A 22,586-nucleotide genomic window follows, 5' to 3' on the forward strand; every position below is an offset into this window, starting at 1 on the left:
GTGTTTTAGCTTGCACTATTGTGACTAATCTATTGACAATAAAATGCTTCAACAGCTTTCCTTTCCCTTTGAACAAAGTTACCATTCACTGTATAAGGGAAATCTTCAAAGCTATCCTTGTGATTGGCCACGATATCCCAGAAAAGACTTCAGATGCATACAAATATATATCTCTGACAAATACTAAATAAATAAAACATTTCTTTCCAGCATCACCCCTATTTTACATAATAGTTTTTAGTACTATCAAAGTTACATTAATTGAGATGGTACTATAGAGAATCAGACTTCCTTTATGTTTATCACGCACATCCTCATCATTAATAATATATATATATTGTAGTAAGGTCACTAACAGGATACCTGCGAAAGTCCAGGACGGACTTCTAGTCCAGTCTGGGTGTTTTGTGTCTACCTGAGGCATCTCAGGTGTTTAATTAAAAGGCAGCTTAGGCCAAAGTATAAGGCTCCAGTCTGGGGGAAGGACGCAGGGGGAAGCTGCCTGTGTGAGCTCAATGAGAGGCTTGGAATCACCACAAGGTTGGAACTTTGTTTTTCTTTTTTCTGTATGGGAGACAGGCAGTAGGCTTACTCCCGGTTAGTTACGATAACTGACCTGTGTTCGTTAGAGCCCATTAAATGGCAAGGATTTTATTTTGAACTGTTTATTTTGTAATATTTGTTCCAAGTGAAAATAAACTACCCAAAAGATTATATATATATATATATATATATATATATATATATATATAAACTGTATAATCTTAGCACTAAAGGCTCAGGGATGTCATCTTGCTTTTTAAAAAGAAATCTTGAATGTAAATGTATTTTTGTATTTAAATTCTATCACTGTATAGATTCCCATCTGTTCTATTAATGCATTGTTATATATACTATGTTCATATATATATTATGTATGCACATATAATCATATATATTATATATAAATAAAATTATTAGGTGGGTGGGGGTTCAGAGGGTAGGTTTCGCTATGGAGCAGAATTGTTTTTACCTCCAGATTGTCCATCCATCTCTGCCCACATGTACTTTATATTCTGTGGGGAGGGAGGGGGTCTGGTTTGGATGCCTATTGCATACATTGATATAACCTTTATTTTCCCTTTGGTTACAAATGAAGTAACGTTTAACATCCTTAATTTGAAAGAAATTACTTGTCTTGTAAATCCACAAACTATTTATTAGATTTAGTATATGTGGAGTGTTGTCATCACCTATGTAAGACAATTAACCTGTCTGTAATCATATCAAACAGAAATACTTTAATCAATACCTGATTAAACAAAGTGGACATTTTCCCATGATACTAAAGGATAGCTGGACAGTCTCAAGGAGTGTTTATCATGAATAAGCATGTCTGTGTAGAATAATATTACAAAATGGCATTGGACTTTAGTATATTCAGGTATTTGTACATCAGCCCATGAACATAATATTTGTACTGTTGGTCAGAATATTGGCCTGAGCTTCAGCTTTTATATTTTTTGTAAGGTTTTCAATAAACAACATAAAAACCATTATATTGTACTTGCATCCTCATGTAAACCAGTATAGAAGGTAAATAACCAAGTGTGTGGGATTCCTATTTTTTCCTAGCGGTTTTCTCCATTTAAACAATTCATTCCAACGTTACATTTTTAAAATTCTGTGACTCAAATTTGCCCATAGCTGAAATATTTTTTAACCTGCTGTCACGTTAACATTTTCCTAGAATGATCACAGGGCCTTGGAATTTGGATTATGCAGAATCCATTAATCCCTGCAATGTGAAAGTTTATATAGTGAACCCTGAAGAAGCCTACATTTTTGTGTGTGAAGCTATTCACTCCTTACTACAGGAATGGCAGAAACAAGGAGCCATGAGCATGAATGTTCAGAATATTGGCAAAAATATTGTTTAATAAAGTCATTCTTGCATCACCAGTATCAATGAGATCTTACATGGATCTGACGCAGAGAAAGGCTATTCACACATTATTTGGATATTAATTAAAAATGATTATATATGGGCAACACCAGAGATATATTACCAGGCACCACAGTTGTTCGTTCCACCTTGTCAGGGCCTGCTCGACACCTGCTTGGGTTGGACCAAGGTGGAAGCCTGGGTACAGACAGTACAGAAAGTCCAAAGTGTGATATCCAAAGGGTTAACGAGAGTCGTTATACAGGCAAAGGTCAATTTAGGTGGCAGTCAGCAGAATCAGAATTAGGCAAAGGGTCAAAACAGGCAAATCAGTCCAAAATGCAATTAGCAGCACACCCAAGGGCTCTAGGAAGAAGCCCTATATTTGGACGATGAACCCAACTTCTCTGTGCGTTTTTATTTGCAATATGCACTAGGCACGGCATAATGGCTTCATGTGTCTGCGTGCTGATGTCATCACGTTGGCTCCGCAACCCACTCGGAGGCCATGGGCGCCACCATCTTGGAAGCACAGCCGGCAAAATGAGGATCACTATCGGGTGCTCCTTACACACCTGACTACAACTGGTATTATATAAAGTATAAATTATTGGTACCAGACTCATACAAATCAGGAACATCAATTTTTGAGCTCAGATGATCCTCACTTACAAGGATAGGCAGTGCATTATACATTAACTACTTGGGCCACAACCTATATAACACTTTAACCTTGGCCAACATTCTTAAACAAAAAAGGTACAATACAATACAGGTGCTTGGTCTCAGTACAGGGAGCCAGTATCAACAAGCATCTCTTTATCGGAGGCAAGTTCAACCTGGGTTAACTAACCTCGCACATTTCCCTTACTGAGTGTGTGTGTGTGTCTACTCACTCGAGGCTAAAGCCTAACACAATACAGTCCTTGACTGAATAATATACTGTAACAGCTCATGCTTACTCCTTACTATCAATCATATAGTACTCTAAACAAAAGTCAGAACAAACTTAATCCAAATAATGGGAATTGCTCCTATTTTAAGAAGAGCCTTTATTTAAGGCATTACATTCTTACAGAAAAAGAACATAATATATATATGAAACTGCAATACCTTTTTCTACCAATGATTACCTAGTTTCTTTAAAAATCATAGACGAAACAGCTACTGATGTCCAACCAGCCACATTTGTTATATGGTCTTTTTATTTGTTAAATGGTCCCTTTTATTCTGGGGGAGGTCAAAACTCTACAAAATCCAAAAGAAATGCATAGCTCTGGGTATTCCCCACCCCCAGTGTATATGTCCAGTTAGACAGGTCACATCACTGGCAGGTGCAATACAGCCCTGTCCTTACCAACAATCATAATGCTCTACATGGCACACAGGCTAGGGAGCTGGGTAGGAAGGCAGAAAAGAGGATGCCTACATAACTCCTCTAGCTCAACATGGTGCCCTTTTTTGCATGGGAGTGGTAGGCAGGTATTCAAATTACAATAAGTAACTACATACCTTCTTAACTGAACCAGTTAATACAAAACTAAAAAGATCTCCATTATGGTGTTAAAAGAGTGTACCCTGTAATTGTAGGCGAATATTGCCAAATGCCTGATATTTCCTGACTGGGCATAACTGGGGGTGTATAAATTGCCCCAACCATATTATACATCCTCTACGACTACGCTTTCTCTCCATTTTTGATGCCAGAATGTTAATTTGTAGCTGGTTTGTAATAATGACAATGTCACTTTGCATCAATCCTCCTGAGATAATTTGTTAGAAGCAAGCACTTCATTTACACACAGTGTACCAAATAAACAGTTTCTATATCTGTCTACACACACCCATGGTAGTATATTAGTATATTGACAATTTCACACAGAAAGTTAAAGCAATAGGCATCCTTGTAGTGATGTGCGGGTCAAGAAAAGTTTGACCTGCACCCAACCCTAAACCATCCTCTCCCATCCCAAGCCCTACCCGACCCGGCTTCCTCCCTCTATTCATAGACCCGTGGCCGACCTGCAATGACATCACAAAAGGGACGGGGCATGGCAGGTGCACACCTATAAATAGAGAAGCAGGAAGAGCGAGGGTAGGACGAGCGGAATGCCTCAACCCGGACCCCCCCGCAACCTGAAAGTGATGTGCCCGACCCGTGGGCCAGCCCGCATATCACTTATTCCTTATGTCTGTTCTTTCTGTGACTTAAATCTATATATAAAGATAATTTTACGAAGGAATCAGGTTTACCAGGTGCTTCAGCACCTGGTGAACCTGATTCCTTTGTAAAATTATCTTTATATGGCAATCTAACCCAAAGGTCCACACCAGCTGTTATACTTTTAATTGTGTAAATGGATTGCCCCTTCTGAGCACAATCCAGGATAAATAATATCTATCAAAAGTTAAGGTGCCCCGGGATACTCTGCAACTCTCTGAGACTCTGGTGTAATTTTCATTTACAGCAAGATAAAGTATTTGAAACTAATAGTTACAGAAGGTCAACCTTTTTATCTGGTTTTATAAAGTCCTTATAGGATGGCAATAAAGACAGCAGATCAATATAATCTTCTCTAATTCATTAAAGATACTCTTGCTCTTAGCTTCCTTAATCAAGCCCAGTTGCACTTATAGACATACAGGACCCTTGGAGGTACCACAACCTCAAGACCAGGTAAGTGCCCTGTGTCAATAGGAGCAAAACACTTGCATCTAAAAAACTGACCATACCTCAGTTTTTTGTTACTACTTCACCTTCAGGGGCCAACATTCTACCTCAACCCCAACTTTCTTCAGTGGGGGTTGAGGTAACATGCGTAGAAACTGAAAGTGATTGACTTGGGAGTATCTTCTAATGTCATTAAAGGGGTGGTTCACTTTTTTTTGTATGTTATAGAATATCCTATTCATAGCAGCTTTGCAATTGGTCCTTATTTATTTTTTACAGTTTTTGAATTATTTTCCTTGCTCCTCTGCATCTTTCCAGCTTGCAAATGGGGATCACTTACCCCAGCAGCCAAAAAATAGATTGCTATGTAAGCTTAGTATTATTCATATTCATTGCTGGTTGCTAAGGTAAACAAGACCCTAGCAACCAAATAGCTGCCGAAATTCCAAAACGGATAGCTGCTGAACAAAAAACTGATAACTAAAAAACACAAATAATAAAAAATAAAATGCAGTTGCAAATGGTCTCAAAATATAAATATCTACATCATACTAAAAGTTCATGTAAAGGTGAACAGCCCCTTTAACACAATTTTACATACTAGAAAACACATTACAGATGTTTTTTACAAGAATTGGTATTCTAGAAACCTTATATCTATTATGCTGAAAGTTATCATTACTGCTTTGGGAATCTTTAGGTGTGAACCATTGGCAGATAACTTCCTTATAATAAGGTTTGTTAGCACAATAATTATTCTAAAGCCATAACATATATGTTATAAAATGGGATTCTGGGTTAGTTCAAAAGTCTAGTGCCTATTCCACTATAACTCAAGCCAGATAGATAGGCAATTGGCAAGCCGCTTCATGTGGAGAACGTTATTTCCAAGTCCTTCCAAATTAAATCGATTTGAAACAAAATCCATCATTTACTCCCAAAGTAAATATTGGTTTTAATTGATATTATGATGTGTCTTTACCCTCTTTCTATCCACAACCAATAAAAGAGCTGTTTCCTATTTATCTAAACAGAGCAAAGGACTGCAAGCCCTTTTTTATGTGGAAAACCTTATTTGCAAGTCCTGGTGAATTAAATTGTTATGAAACCAAATCCATAATTTACTTCCAAAGTAGATGTGGCTTTCATTGTTATTTTGATGTGGCATTACCCTCTTTCCATCCACAACCAATAACCAAAGTTATTTTTCTATTTATCTAAACAGAGTGAAACCATTATGCATATCAGATACATTTTGTATTTATTTTTATGGCACAAGAAAAGGAAAATCACACTAAAGTAAATTAGCCGTCTCCACTTACTACCACTACACTGTGTACCTCTAGAATTGAAAATTTCATTCTGCCAGGGTAGTGGCATCCTCCTGGGAGGAGCATGCAGGGGTTTCTGTGGACCAAATCTGTCAAACAAGTCTTTTTTTGGTTGTAATTTTTTACCTTCGTAAAGTAATACAGCAGTGTGAAGAAATGTAGCAGCATATTGGGAAGCAACTTTTGTTATGCTAGTTCTAACACTGTATGGGTCTTCAGGTGTGAACCATTGGCAGAGAACTTCCTGATAATAAGATTTGATAAAGTAATAACCTAAACTCTAAACTTCTAAAGCCAAAACATTGCTTACAGTATGTGTTATAAAATGGGATCCAAGTTAGTTCAAAAGTCTTGTCCCAACCTTTCTTATCATGACTTATCATCTGCAGACAGGGTAATGGAATAGAAGTAGAATTAAATATGTTGTCTTGTGCATGAAAATCTATATTTTTTAATAATCAAAATAAATAATGTTTTCAACAAATTAAGAAAACATACATTTTTGGGTTCATTTGTATTTATTCCTTTTGGGGTATCAGTGCAATACTAAGTTATTATACACAATAATAATATGTATTATTAGAAACCAAAACCATCAAATAAAATCTGTATTCTTAAGGGATTGAAATGTTTAGATGTTTATTTGATTAATATTTCACTGTATTTTTTATTTTAATGGAGTACTGTTTGATATAATAGACACTGGGGATATCATTTGCTAATGGCTTCCCTTAGTGGCTTTATACTGGAGAAAATGTAAGTAATGCGGTTACATGATCAGACAAAAACAAAAAGCATCAAGTACAGGACATGAGTTTATGATAGGCATATTCTACATATGGCCATTTCCCTGGACACCATAGAGAATTGTACAATTTCAAATACTTCTTCACTCATAGGGTTTTAGTTTTTTTTGAGGGGGGGAATCTACAGTCTCAACTGAAAGTCAATATTTTCTCTGTAATATATTTCATGATTTAAGTTAATAAAGTAAGCTACCTATGAGAAGTCTTAGACAAATGTACTTTCTATTATACACTGTTAGAACATTTATTAACATTCAGGGGCAGAGGGAAAACTCCTTCAGCAAATATACAGATATGGCAGAGTTAAAAGAGTGGGTTGCCATCAGGCTAATATTTAGTATATTTAGTATGTTAGAATGGCCTATTCTTAACAAGTTCATTTTGTATTTCTTATGGTTTTTAAATTATTGTCCTTCTTTTTCTTTTCTATCCATCTTTCAAATGGGGGGTCACTAACCCCAGCAGCCAGAAAACTATTTCTCTGTGAGGCTACAATTTTATTGTTATTCTTACCTTTTACTTACTTTCTATTTTGGCCTTTCTCTATTCATATCCCTGTCTCCCTTTCAAACCACCACCTAGTTGCTAGGTTAACCAGATAGCTGCTGAAATTCCAAACTGGAGGGCTGCCGAACAAAAAGCTAAATAATTCAAAAAACACAAAACATAAAAAATGAAGAGCAATTGCAAATTGTTTCAGAATATCTGTGTCTACATCATACTAAAAGTTAATTTAAAAATGAAAATCCCTTTTACAGAACATACTGCCAGTGACTGCTAGGAGGACAGCTGGTTTCACCAACATTAGGTAAGAAAATGGAAAAAGACAAATAAGTTATCCGCTGATATTTTCCATGTATTATTTAGCGGACAGCTCCGGGATGTCTTTTAATAAATAAGTCTCTAAATTATATTGTTTTGTGGACTGAAATAACAATCTGTCTGAATTCCAGAGAGGACAAATCACTGGGGCCCTTCTAGCAGGGGAGCCTGCTGCTTTGATATATCTGCTATGAACTGAGTCCAAGATTATGATGGCATTCAGGAAGGATGAGAAGACAGCATCTGCTAAGAAGAAATGTTCCAGCTTACTTAAAAGCAACAGATAGAAAATCAGTTATCTTCTGTATCTGAGGGGGAATTGCAGGGCTCAATAGGTATCTAAATGCCTTTTTCAGAAAACCTATTGTGGCGTTTCTTAGGTCCCATTGCAACCAAAATGGAATTAAAGTAAATTACTATGTTTTATCTGAACAGGTACAATCAATAGTCCAATCTTTGTTCCAGCAAGAGATGCAGAGTAAGAAGAGGACTCAATTCACCATTGTTAAATTAAAGAAACAGAAGTGACTTTGCTGCAAGAATGAAACAATATTTCACTTAGAATTGTAAGAAATACATGAGATGACAAATGAAGCCCCTTGTAATGTATAAATTGTACATGTGGCTACCAGAGCCACTCCCTGTTTTCAACTGAAATTGATGGTGTGGCTTGTGAACCTTGTGGCCAGATCCACAAATACTAGCACCTCTATATATATGTTTTCAGTTTGATGGCATCAGAGGTCAGAATGCCCAATGTGTAATAGTAACCTTAAGCCTTAAGACATATCTGTGTATTTTTCTGCACACATGGTACTCTAAGCTCGCTTTAATTTTAATTATCTCCCTCTGATACCGTATTTCAGTGCTTTCCAACCGGAAGCCCTTGCCCCCCCATCTGTCTGGCTGCTGTGACTGCTTACCTTTGTGTAAGCTTTAAATGGTATCAGTACTGAGATTAACTTCCCCCCTGCATTGTTCACACCTCAGATTTAGGCTGTAAGGTCCTGTATGGTTCACACATGTGAGCCCCTGTATTGTTCACTTCTGTAAGACTTCAGACTGTAGGCTCACACATTGTTTACACCTCAGACAGACTGTAGGAGTGAGGAGTGGTGCTAGTATTGTGTCACTGTATGAACTGCATTACAAACTGTTCATGTTTGAGTGGTCATGATCATTTAGTTACATAAACATGATAGGTTTCCCTGTCTCCTTCCCTCCTCTGCTGTACTCTATACTGCCTGTGCCATACTCTGTCTGCCCTATGCTGCATCTGAGAAATGTACCTGGCAGTGTTCTGGGAGTTTGTTAGCATTTGGAAATAGTTGTTAGAGGGTCCCTGTGGTGTATAATTATGTGCTGGGGGTTGCTGAGCTATCCACAAGAGAGGAGGAGCCATATGGAAGTAAGTGTATGTCTAAATATGATTTAATACACTTCTATCATATATGAGTGAAGGAGGGTTCCCTGCAGTGAGCACCAATTATTTGTTTTCTTGGTGTGGGCATGGTCTTAAAAGCTCTTGTGATAACATGGTTTAAAAAAAAGGGACTGGTCAAAACCGGCTTCCGTTATTGGCCCTCCACCACATGTGTACCACAGAAGTTAGACAGTGCTGCCCTATTTTACTTTTTTCGACCTCATCCTAATTCCTTCAATATATTTTAGTGTAATTTCATTCATTCTGTTTTCTCTTGTTGGTTAGTAATACATATACGCTATACCTTATTATACTGTGGCTTCCGCAACTACATTAAAGGAAAAAATGAAAGTGCTTTAAATTAATTAGAAAATAATGTACTGTTGCCCTGCACTGGTAAAACAGGTGTGTTTGCTTCTATAGTTTATATAAATAAGCTGCTGTGTAACCAAGGGGGCAGCCATTCAAGCTAGAAATAGGGTGAAAAGGCACAGATTACTTAGCACATAAGCTCTGTAGAATACAATGGGGTATTATCTGTTATTTGATTTGTGCCTGTGCCTTTTCTCCTTTAAATGGCTGCCCCCATTGCTAAAACACACTAGTTGTACCAGTGCAGGGCAACAGTACATTATATTATAATTACTTTTATACACTTGAATTTTTTTGGTGTTACTGTTCCTTTAACACACTCTAAAGGCACCATACACATTACAATTATGATGTTTCCCGTGCATTAACTGATGTTCAGACACCTTCAATAGCTGTCCTGCCCAGTCAATGAACCTCATCTCCCACCATACACACATGAAATTCTCTTATCTCTTATGTTATCTATTATTTATCTATTATATGTCCAATCTAATAGTGTTTAAACAGTCTCACCTTGGTTTTGTAAGTGATTCCTTCCAAACCCTTTATCAGCTTAACTGCTTTCCTTTGCACTTTATCTGCACTACATATTGATGGAGGGGCTAGATCATTGTTATTGCAAGCTACAGCTAAGTTTACTAACTTTAAGTACCCCTTGCATCTTCTCTATAAAAGATGTGCCTAACATAGCCAATAAGGGTAGAATTATCCTGCATTTTTTAATTCCTAAGCATAATCTTAAATGTGTCAAAAATGAATTCTCATCTATCAGTTAGCTGTCCATATTGCCAGTCTGCAAAGATCCCTTTGAAAGAATTAAAAATACTAGATGGACTTAATTATTTTACATAATTTTTTGTTGGCAAACAAAAGTGCATTAAAGTGGCCATACACGTATCAATTTTCGTTCTTTCATGTGACCATTGGTCACACGAAAGATCGTTCCCACCCTCCACAGACATTCAGGGCCGAATCGTAACATATGGAGGTAGAAACAAAAGGAATTCTACAACCTTCTGCCGATTCAGCCCTGAACGTAGATTCAGCGCCGGGCGCCTTCAAAATCTTTTGACGAGTCAACCGATATCCGCAGCCTTTTGCGATATCGGTCGCCTCATCAAGTAGCTATACATGCACTGAATATCGTATGAAACAATGTTTCGTACAATATCAGTGATGCGTTTATGGCCAGCTTTACTTTCAAGTCAATAATAAACAGACTAGGAGAACCTTGTTACACAATATTTAAACCCTGGCCCAATTGGAGAATGTACCATTGACAACTACTCTCTCTACCACATATGAGTCCGTTTCCTATCCATACACAAACAGCATTACCTAGACCAACAGACCTAAGTTTAGAATGGAAATATTTATGCAGCATTTAATCAAACGTTTGAAGCAGATCTACTACTGCAGCACCACTTTCCCAGATCTCTACTAACTACATTCAAGTATATTTGTTTTATAAGATGTATCTTTCATAAAACCAAGCTGATTACTGCTTATAATTCTCCAAAACAGTCAGTTTCCTATCCATACACAAACAGTATTACTAAGAGCAACAGACCTAAGTTTAGAATGAAAATATTTATGCAGCATTTAATCAAAAGTTCGAAGCATATCTACTACTAATTACCCAGCTTGGCAAAGTCACCTTTACAGGTCTATAACTGTGTGGGTGAAATTGTAATACCTCTTTAAATACTGAAATATCAGTTTTCCTCCAGCCCATATATGTCATACCAGATGAAAAGGAAACTGAAAAAATCAGAAATAATGACCTTGCTAAAACAACCAAGCTCTCAAAGTATGTATGGATGTATATTTAGTTATGTAGCACTACACAGTATTGTATATTACAACAATACAATGATAAATACACGAACAATGCTAGGGATGAAGTTTGTGTTTTTGGGAGGGTGAAAAATTTTCATGAATCTGCTCTAGAATTTTGACATGTGTTTTGCTTTGCTGGAAAATAAATTGTGTTTTTTTCACATGGGAATAATAAAACTGCTCATTGACTTTAGTGCACCTGCCATGAGAAAAAATGCCCATTTACATCAATGCATTTGTTGTGAGAAAAAATTTGAGAAAAAAACACTCATTGGTTACAATGCATTAAGTGCAAGAAAAACTGTGGTAAAAAATGTTCCTATGTTTCTAAGTACTTATGGGTGTCTGGGTCAGGCCCCAGGGCTGAGTTCACATTTGCCAAAACATTTTGTACCATATCATCTATCACTTTTTTGAGCTATGCTGTCTGTACTTCTGAATAGTCATTGTTTTCTATTTTTACCTTCTTTATTGCATTACAACACTTTTTGTAGTATTTAAAGGTCCTAAAAAGATTTATCTGTCCCATGTGACTTGTAGTTTTTAACTGTTTTCCTCTTCCTTCCTCAAAACACTTGAACACATTCTGACCAACTGATTCATTGTTCAAAGCAATAAAAGCTTTAAATCTCCATGAATTCTCCAGTTTAATGTTTAATAAATGTACCCCTGAGTCTTATATAAGACCTACTGTCTATTATAATGGATGAATGACTAGTGTGTTTCTAATTGTTGCCTGGTGTCATGTTCTGTGTATAATATTTACCCAAATATAGGATGGTGGTGCTACAGGAAGAGTTGCTGTGACCTTAAAGGACACATAAAAAGGTAACTAGGGCAAACCTATGTTCCTTTATCAGCCTAACACAGTCCCTCCTATTATAGTAAAACTTAAGGGCACTTAAGGGTTACCATTACTGTGGAATGTTTAATCCTCTCCCTCTTCTTTAAAATATTCATGTAAAGGGCTTGCAGTCGAAGTTGTTCTTTTAGTGATGTCTAACCATAACTTTTATTTTTTGAAGTGTACATTGCTACTATTCCCACACATTTGTCAAGTCCAAAATTCCACAGCTATGTGACAGGCTTACTGATGTACTAAACCACTAATATAGCCATTCATCTGTTTGCAGCTTCTGTTACTCCAGATATCACAGCTTGCGCTCAGTACAGAAAAACATGTAACAATCCCCTTGAATATTTAGAAAAATAAAAGTAGCAAACAATACTAGCTTGTGTGCACTTAACTCAGATTAAAAAATGTTTAAAATAAAGAAAAGTGGTCAGCCCAGTCAAGTACAGGTATGGGATCAGTTATCTGCATACCCATAATTGACAAAGCTCAAAATTATGGGAACACCATTTCCCATAGACTCCATTTTAATCTAATTCAATTTTTTAAATTAATTTCCTTTTTCTCTGTAATTATAAAACAATACTTTATACTTGATTCCAACTAAGATATCATGAATTCTTATTGCAGGTAAAACAATCCTATTTAGGAGTTTATTTAATGTTTAAATCTTCCATTTTCCTACAATGTATATCAGTTGGGCATGTCACCCCTACCCAAATGGCATCATTTATACTGCATATATCCCCTTTGTTTGACAGCATCACCACATTTTCCTAAAGCAACTATCAGCTTTCACCCGGTGGCCATATTCCCTCTGGCACATCATCAGTTACATTTTAATCTGCAAACAGCAAACATGCACAAAGACCTTTATTCAGCATAAATTTCATTAAGAATACAGGCTCACACAGGCAGAACTGTCTTTGATGAAAAAAATCGTGGTCAAGCTAAGCTCAGAAGAGAAAAAAATAGGAGCAGACAGCAAATTTCTATGGGAACCAGCAATGCCATCTCGTCATTGGCTGCTAGACTGGAGGGTGTGTTTAGTAATCTGAGCTGGGAAAAACTGAGCATGCCCAGGAGCCAACAACCAAAGCAAATGCCTGAGGGGGGGCGAATGGGTTTCAGGAGAAAAAGGAAATCTAACTGATTAAGGGGATGCTGCAGCCTTACAATTAACATCTGGACAACCAGAGTGGCAGGTATTGAATGATTTCAAAGAGGCTGCTCACAACTTTACATTCCATTTACGGTGTAGAACTTGCTATGTCATACCATCTGTTTTTTTAGATATGGCCTGGTTACCAGACACTTCGGCCCTAAATGAAGGATCAATCGGCACTTATAGTAATTCTAAATCTTAGATGGGTAAAGACTATTAGTGAAGGATCCAGATTTATTACCCAGGTTATGATTAGTCACACTATAGACATTTTATTCATTTATATTAATTTTATTTCTTACAAATGAGGTTGAGGTGTCTCTTCACTGCTTATAGAGATATAGGACTAATTATACAGAATGCTTGGGACCTGGGGTTTTCAGGATATGCGATCTTTCTGTAATTAGGATCACCATACCCTAGCACCATTGCTCCTATTGCACAAGAATATGTGGAGGTAAGGATTAGCCAACAGCCTACGGTTAATTATTGCCAAAACATTTGGTTGGGCATGAGAAATAAACTGAGTTTTAATTAAATTTCAACAAGAAATACCTGAATTGCCAAGTAAATGAGTTGTTGTTTCAAATGGTCCCAAGGAAATCAGTATCTATTAAAATCTGCAGGTGTTTCTTTTTTTTACAAGCAGCTGAACAGCAGTTCTTTTAGGTACTTCCTTGTCTAGTGTGACGCTCCACCCCCTTTTGCGTTCTTAGCACTCCTTCTCTTTCTGACTATAGTGACTTCTAAGAAGTTCCTACTGCGCATGTCTGATTGAATTAATTGGAGCAGAGGCAGTAACCAGTAGGCACCTCTTTGAGATCTTCATAGTCAGAGAGAGGAGTGCTCATAAAGGAAAAGAGGGCAGAGCTTCATGCTAGACAAGGAAGTAAAAGAACTGCAGTTCAGCTGCTTGAGAAACAAAATAAATCTGCATGCAGAGAGAAAGGTATGATATTCTGGGGGCTGCACAGAGTAATTTTTGGGGACTTTCAATTAAAAGGCTTATCCTCTAAGGCAGGGGTCCCTGACCTTTTTGACCCATAAAACACATTCATATATAAAAAGATTTTGGGAGCCTAAAAGAGGCTCTGTTTGACATTACATTGGGTTTTAATGCAACCAAAACTTGCCTCTAAGCCAGGAATTCAAAAAACATTGAAGAGGTTAGTGAGCCACCTGAGCTCCTGAGCCACTGGTTGGGGTTCAATGCGCTAAGGGGATGTAGTACTTGGTGCCGAGTACTTTCACCTATCCGAATCCATGTTTCCTAATGCAAATTGCATTTGGACAATTATTTTCTGCGCTTAAATAATTCCAATAAATTATATTGTAGTTGTTCCAAACAATCTAAACTGACAATATTTTAATACTAAGCGATAACAATCATTACTGCTCAGTAAAGAATATCAGGGCTTTGGTAAATCTGCCCTATAAATGTGCTAATTGTTTCTCAGACCTTTAAAGGGGACCTGTCACCCCAAGACATAACTCCAAATTATTTTCTTTATTGTTAGTTCAGCAAAATAAACGTGCCAAAATGTTAGGCACCCCCAAGTGACTTAAATTGCTGGAGAACAGCACCAACCCGGGGTAGCTGTAGCGCTTCCTCCTTCCGTCTTCTGTCGCGCGCATGCGCAGTAGAGTGAAAAGCCGAACTTTTACAGAGAAGTCGGCTTTTCACTCTACTGCGCATGTGCCTGTGCTTAGTCCTTCCAAAAGCGAAGGCGGAAGAAGGAAGAGCTGCACTACAGGTACCCCAGGCTGGTGTTGTTTTCTCCTAACAGGGGCACCAGCCTGGGGTACAAGGTAAGCGATTTAAGTCACTTGGGGTGCCTAACATTTTGGCACCCCCCAGTGACTTAGCCTTTCCTTGTCCTTTAAAAATGATCAGCACAGGACCAACTACTTAGTGGTTTTAAAAGCCCACCAGAGGGTAATGTTGTAATATGTTATACCTTTACATTTGTTTAGTGTTATAGTACAATCATTTGAATAAAACTGATGTCATTTTCAAATCCATCCTAAACTTATTGAGGGTTACTGGGGTAAGGGAAGGTTGTGAAGCATGTGAAAGGATTCGGTAATAGTCAGAGCAATGCGTACTTGCACTTTAAAAAAATAAAAAATATATACATATGTACGGTTGTATGTCTTGGCATGCATATCCAATTTGAAATTGCAATTCTTATTCAATTAAAAATGAGATATTTTCTTTGGACTTGACTGGCCGTACAAGGCGAGTAAGAATGCCGCATTTTGTTCCAATGCTTAATTAAAATATAATGTACTGCAGTTTTTGTTGTTCTTGGGACTCTAGCCTGAAACCTGCTAAGGGAATTTTCTGTCCTGCTACATTAACAGTTGGCCGTTCTTCTTATTTCACACTCCCTTAAAATGCATTTGTATTGCTAAAGTAAAAACATTAGATGTTACAATATATTGTGCCACTCGCTATATAAATTTTGTGCCACTGGCACGTTTAACATTAGTGATGGCAATCTTAAGTGCAGAAATACTAACTTATAAAACTCCTAGGAGGGTATTTACCAACACATGACTTTTTCAGGAAAAAAAATTCAACTTTTTCAAGATTTACTATGCGTTTTATACAGTTCTGAATATGAAAACTCTCCACCTAAACCTGTTGAGGTTATGTAGAAGACAATTGCAGATGTCCCTTCCCTTCCCTGGAAATTCTTTTGGAATTTTTACACTGGTCTTTGTGCCACAAGTTTAAAATCTTTGCTGCAACTTTTTCTTTTTCAAAAAATATTCACTTCACTGTGGTTGGTTGCTATGGATTAACAGTTGTAGAAATAGGAGCCACACACAAATGTGAATTAGGTGCCTTACCTATTTATTAGAAAATTATATATGGTCACTCTCTGTGGTGCCCAATTCACATTTTTGTGTATGTGGCTTCAGTATCTTGCATATGTGATGATACAAGACACCGTGTCCAAATTCAACCTTAACCCGCACACCCTTAGCTCTCCAAAGTAATTACCGCTCGGTGCACAATGCCTAGGGGGATCGGCACCCCCTCCACAGATTCCAAGCAAACAAATAGCAGTGGCACTCAAGAGCTTCAAATGGGACTTAGCCCTTAAAATTATTTATTGCGGAAAAAACATGCAACGTTTCGAGGCAGAACTGCCCCTTTGTCAAGCATTGCTTTATTTGTTTCCATGATACAAGACACCACCATCATTTATTCTCAGTGGGGATGCAAAGTCTTGTCTCCACATCCATTTTTAAAGCCTGCGTGCAAATATGTCCAGTATTAGTAATTGAGCCTAAATGTCTTTCAAAAAATGAAGGCTGACACATAACCTGTAGACAGAAAGTCAGACAGAGTGGTATAGAGAAGGGTAAATGAACATAATTGTTTTTTGTGATAATATTTAGAAAGTTTATTATTTCCATGTGTTTCAGTTTATATTAATTTTCATTTTATTTTAAAATAAAGCACTACTTCCATAAAAGAAGTAGAGATACAATGTAAATGCAGTGGTTAATAAGGCAAAACAATTTCATTGCCATATTACAATTGTGACACTTGAACCTACAGGGGGATCTGGTTCAGTGTCTTAGGGCCGCTTCCCACAGTCTTTTAGGGTAAACATAGTAGTCACAGAGGTTGCTCTCTTAAAGGCAAGTGCCAGCAGTTTATTTTGTTACAAAACTTCAGTAACAAACACAAAATAAGAAACAGGAAAATAAACCCTTGCACCAGAGCGCTGGCTAAACACAATTGGCAGCCTAACTACAGTTGGGTGGCTTTTCCAACTCCAACTTAATAGAAGCAAACAAAATCAGAAATCATAAGTACCTTTCCCATGCAGCGCAGCTCCTGCTACCTGTGTAGTGGGGAAGAGACTCTCCCTCCCCCCACTGGAGTCTTTTTAAAAGGCTCTCAGCTGCAGCAATCACCTTGCTGCTAAGGTCTGTATTAAAGGGCTGGGTTTGTGATTAATTATTCCATGTTCCAGGGTACCAACTATGCAAAACCCTGGGAGAAACATATCGTCCATCTACAACTAACCCAGCCATTTTATTACACAATATATATATATGTACTTGCTATGATTGGAAGCTTAAGGCAATGGAACACATGTGTTCTTCAATGGTGTACACCAGCAGAGAAAAGTCTGCTGCTTTCTGCACCTTCTATGTGTGTGAACTGGTAGGTAGAGGTTCAGCCTGTCAGTGCAAACAGAGTGGATTTCCCAGTGAATATACATACATTAACAACCCTTGGTCCATTAGCCTTAGAAATGTATTCATTTAAGGTCAATAAGAATTAATTAATGGGTTATACATGAAAATCTAATGTAACTGGTGCCTCTCAAGTTTTCCATGGCATTCCAGCAGGAGTCTATTACCTTCAAGAAAAAAGAGTAGTTGTGAGATGTTATTAACTACATCATTATTATCAATTCATTTACCAAGCTAAAAGCAGGAAACAGCATAAATGATTTAAGGTAGGTACAGGACTGATTTATTGAAGAGTGGTATTTCAGTATTTTTGAATGGCAAGTTTACTGTTCTTTAAAACAGAAAATATTGACTGCTTATTGACTTTGATAAAGGCTGCGGACAGAGTTGAAACGTCAGTTCAATGCTTGAATAAAATTACTATTCGCTTTAAGTCCTGTGAGAGCGTTATTTTGATGCATTGTGACTAATTATTGACTGATATCCAGTGCTGTAATTGTTATTAATTATAAGCTTTAACAGCGCAAGAGCTTATCTGCAGTATGTTGTAGGCTCATCCAGTGGGCTTGTTTACAATTGTATGGTATAGTCCTAGACCAAAAAAAGGGTGCAGAACTGCTCTAGTCAACTGCTTCTGCCTACTTATGTACTTGTATACCAGCATGCTATTTGCCTCAGGTTTGCAAAATATGCATCAAGGTGCAGCTTAGTTTGTTGGCATTGAGCCTTGCACTTTATACCTGCCTGGAGCAGGCAGTAATTCCCTTCAGTATTGGCCAATCAGCTACGTTTACCTGTAATACATTATGTTTTGCGTATTCCTTCCTGTCATATCACATGTTAAATATTTACAGTATTATTTAAAAATACTTTATTTTAAAAAAAAGTTCTATATGCTAGCCATCCTACTTACACTTAATCACTGAAAAATAAAGGCATAAAGTATATCTCAACTAATCAGTATGTTCTCTTCCTGACAGATCGGGTTTCACATCAATGTCAATTAAAAGCTACAGTAGGAATGAATATGTATAAACAGATTGCATAGCCTAAAGTTTAAAGCAAGCATTAATGAAATGTACACGCAATTGCCTGCATACTTCTGTTGCATTATTCATGTTAATACATTCAGATTATTTTAATGTCTTTTTTTAATGTCCACGAACACATTTGCCTGTATCAGTTTACTGTGGGGTATTTACTTTTTATCTACTTATGTTTTCAGGATGGACACATAAAAATGTGATCCTAATTGCAAGCATCCTGGCTCCAGATGTCATTTACAGTTACAGAAAATGAATAGCATGAATTTCTCTTTGTGTACTTAAATGATCATGAGTTCTTCAGAAGTCTGATTGGTTGATTCTTGTCTGCTCATTTCATAGAATTTAAAAATAAGGAAGTAGTTGATGGATCATCTAACAAGAGAGTGCACAATTACAGGCATTTAGTAAACAAGACAGCAGTTCCTTCTCTATAAGCAAGGTAAGAAAGATTGAAAACAATGTAATCAATGAAATAAATTGTAAAAGGGGCATTAATTACGTGACCATTGATGCATGTAAGTAGTTTTAGTACAGAGATAAGAAATTGATTAAATCCATGCCCTCTACCTTATCAATGTACGCAAATAGGTGCCAAAAAATGTTGCAACCAATAAAGAGTGGAACGTTTATATATATCTAATACTATGATTTGGGAATGATTTTTTGTGTTCGTGAGGAGGTCAGTCTGTAACCCACAAATATCCATATGCTGCCATCGGGGGGTGCAGGGAGTGCTGCAGTCAAGGAACCCCATAGCAGAAAAGGTGCAAGAATGAGTTACAAAAGTGGAGTGGTTTGTAGGGGAGTGGGTGGGGTTTGGGAGAACAGGTGGGACTGGGGCACATCAGCGGTAGGGTACATGACCAAGAAATCATAGGTATCCCCTAGGGGAGAGGGCTCTGCTAACTTTATGGTAGCCCTGGTTACCTAGTAGTTAGGACATTTTCTACCTAACTTCTAACTGATCAGAGGTAAACCAATAAAAAACACTCATCAGTAGTTTTCTTAAGTATTGTTCATTATTAGTATTCCGTATGTATTTTCTTTGCTGCTTTGTGTTTTTGTTGCTACCCCTCAAACCCTACCTGAATTCTGTGCAGAGCAGGGCTTTTGATTTGACAACAAAGAATAAAATCTAATGACTACCAAAATATGGAATTCTTTATAAAAGCAGGATCTTGCCTCTAGTAAGATCAAGAACATATTTATAAAGGTATGGAAAAACAGTGCTGAAATACCTCAAACCATTATTTTAACACTGCAGCATGTTGTGTTTAATGCTACAGTATGTACTGTATGTATAAAGCTCTGTAAAGATTAAAATTTTGGGGTAAAAAGGCATGTAAAAACTGGCATTGTATACTGATGCTCCATATTATGCAGAATTTTACACTAATTTATATGTCTGACATGGTTTGCTACCTGAATTTGTTGCACTGACTTGCACAGTAGAATCATTTTAGGTGTTTGTAATGGAGTATTTTGTAGCCTTGATGCATGGCATTAATTTACTTGTAAAGGCAACAATGGAGCTTTATAACTATAAAATGTATTTACACGATTTTACTGTGGTTTGGGTTTTTTTTGTGCTATTTTGCATATATTTATAAATATGTCCACAAAGCATGTCATCATCCCACTTACTGACATACAGAGAGGATAAACCATGCTCAGAAGGTATACTGTAGATCACTTGTTATTCACTCCCAGTTAAACGACTATACAGAGAAGCTAAAAACTCTTTATATCTGAGTTCCATCCTGGTGAAAGTAGCTCTCTTCTTCGCTTCACCACAAAGAAAGCTATGCATAATGCCATTCAAGGCAGCCCTTTTCAATTCAGGAACACTTCAAAAGGAAACAAAACAATGCTCTGCATATTCAAGTAACTAAGAAAACTTATTATTTAGCACTCCTTACAATTTTTTTAAACAATTTTTTCCTTACCAAGTGGCAATACTTATATTCCAGTAAGCTAGCATAGTTTTATGGTATTTCTATGTATAAGAAGGTATCCCTCCTGTGTCCCTGTTTGATCTGCCATGCCTCACATGAGATTGTGCCCCTTAAGCTGGCCATACACGCACCGATACTATCGTACGAAACCTCGTTTCGTACGATATTCGGTGCGTGTATGGCATGTCGGCGAGTCGACCGATATCACAGGAAGCTGCTGATATCGGACGACTCGCCGATCGGCCAGGTTAGAACATTTTGATCGGGCGCCATAGAAGGCGCCTGACCAAAATCTGCCATCAGGGCTGAATCAGCAGAAGGAGGTAGAAATCCTATTGTTTCTACCTCCTTATCTGCTGTTTCAGCCCTGACTGTGTGTGGCGGATCTGACGATGTTTCGTGCAACCGATGGTCGCACGAAACATTGTTAGATCGCCACGTGTATGGCCAGCTTTAAGCTCTTAGGTGACCCCGTTACATGCTTCTTCCTAGTGAATTTTAACACAGTTGCAGGACATTAGGAGGTCTTAAAGCAAGATTAAACTGCAAGGTAAGCCATTAAAACCTTTATAGATTTTAGGGCCCAAATAGTGTTTGGTTTGGTGTTGAACCATTGAGAGAAGTACCCAGACTGATTGACCATGCCTGGGGTATAGGGGAGATCTGCTATGAGAGAAATATGAGGTAATGGTTGCATGTTGCAAAGGCCATGGGGAATGCAAAGCCTCTTATATATGTGGTTCTCCAGACTCTAAAGAGCTTTATAAAGTAGTTTTGTAGATGGCCAACATCTTCTTAGCAACTGAAGACACTTTGGGTCTCACTGCCGACAAGGACTCTGCTTGCGCATGCACAGTTTAAGCAGATTTCCTGCTACCCCCAACTGCGCATACGCAAGCAGGGGTCATATCGGTGGAGAGACCCGAAGTGTCTACAGTTGGTAAGAAGATGTTGGCTAGGTATGCTGCTGCGCTACTCTGCTGTTTTAGCTAGGGGTTAGCGATAGGGACAGTTGTTAAGCTTAAAAACTATGTGATAAGGGAGAGGTGACGGGGGTCAAGGCAGTGATAGTTAAAGGACAATGAAAGGTTAATATAAATTAAAAGTCTAAAGGCATTCTTTTTAAGTACTTACTGCATATCTAAATTCCCAGATCCCTGCTTGCTTCTCTGAGATATGGTGCTGGCAGCCTACAGCAGTGTGAAGACTACAGTGACATCACTGAAATCTCTCTTCCCTTCCTGTAGGTGCCAGCGGCAGCCTTCCTATTCTCTGAGCATGTGTGTAACTTGATCCTGTCTACTGTTCTGAGCTACACATGCCCACCAGCCAATCAGAAGCAGATCTGCCAGAGGGGAGGGGGGGAGGGAATGAAACACATGTGCAGTATGAAGCAAGGAGGGAAAGGAAGGGAGAATACCTTTTTAGTGATGGCTGCCTGTTCTAGAAATATGTGAAGTAAGTGTGACTGAGTAAATATTTGATTAGGTGAGCCAAAAGTGTGGCGTTTTTACTAAACAATAGGAGGACTATTGGGCAGTACGCTTTGTAAATTTTGACTTGCATTCTCCTTTAAGGGGGCTTTTAGCACCCAGGGGTATAGTTCTCCTTTTAAGTTGTTTTATTTTCAGTGGGTGATAGAATATTACCTATCAATTCTGTGCAACTAGTAACAAACCTTAAAAGAGAAGGAAAGTTAAAAACTAAATAAGCTTTATCAGAAAGGTCTATGTAAATACAGCCATAAGTATTCACAGAAACGCTGCACTGACTTCTCTGTAAAAAGATTAGTTGGGTCTATTTTCCTCTGCCAGAGACACACAGCTTTCAGCTCTCTCCTCTCAGCTGCTCCCCCCTCCCTCAGGAATGCTAAGAACTCACTCCTCCCCCTTTGGAATGGGATCTGAGCCAATCAGCAGGAAGCTGACTCATAGTCTTACTAAGTGAGCATGTTTACTTGGTCTGGGTGTGCAGGAGTGATGCATTATGGGAACTTTCTTTACACAGCTCAGCGTTTTTATTCCTGTGTGGCTTCTGATCATCTGAACAGGAGAAATATGGGGAGACTTAAGGGCACTATTGAGACAACTAAAGATATGCCTGCAGCTTGAGATTAACTCTTTATTAGCCTTTCCTTCTCCTTTAATGATTTCATCAT

Source organism: Xenopus tropicalis, chromosome 6, assembly GCF_000004195.4.
Source record: "Xenopus tropicalis strain Nigerian chromosome 6, UCB_Xtro_10.0, whole genome shotgun sequence".
Classification (NCBI taxonomy): Eukaryota; Metazoa; Chordata; class Amphibia; order Anura; family Pipidae; genus Xenopus; species Xenopus tropicalis.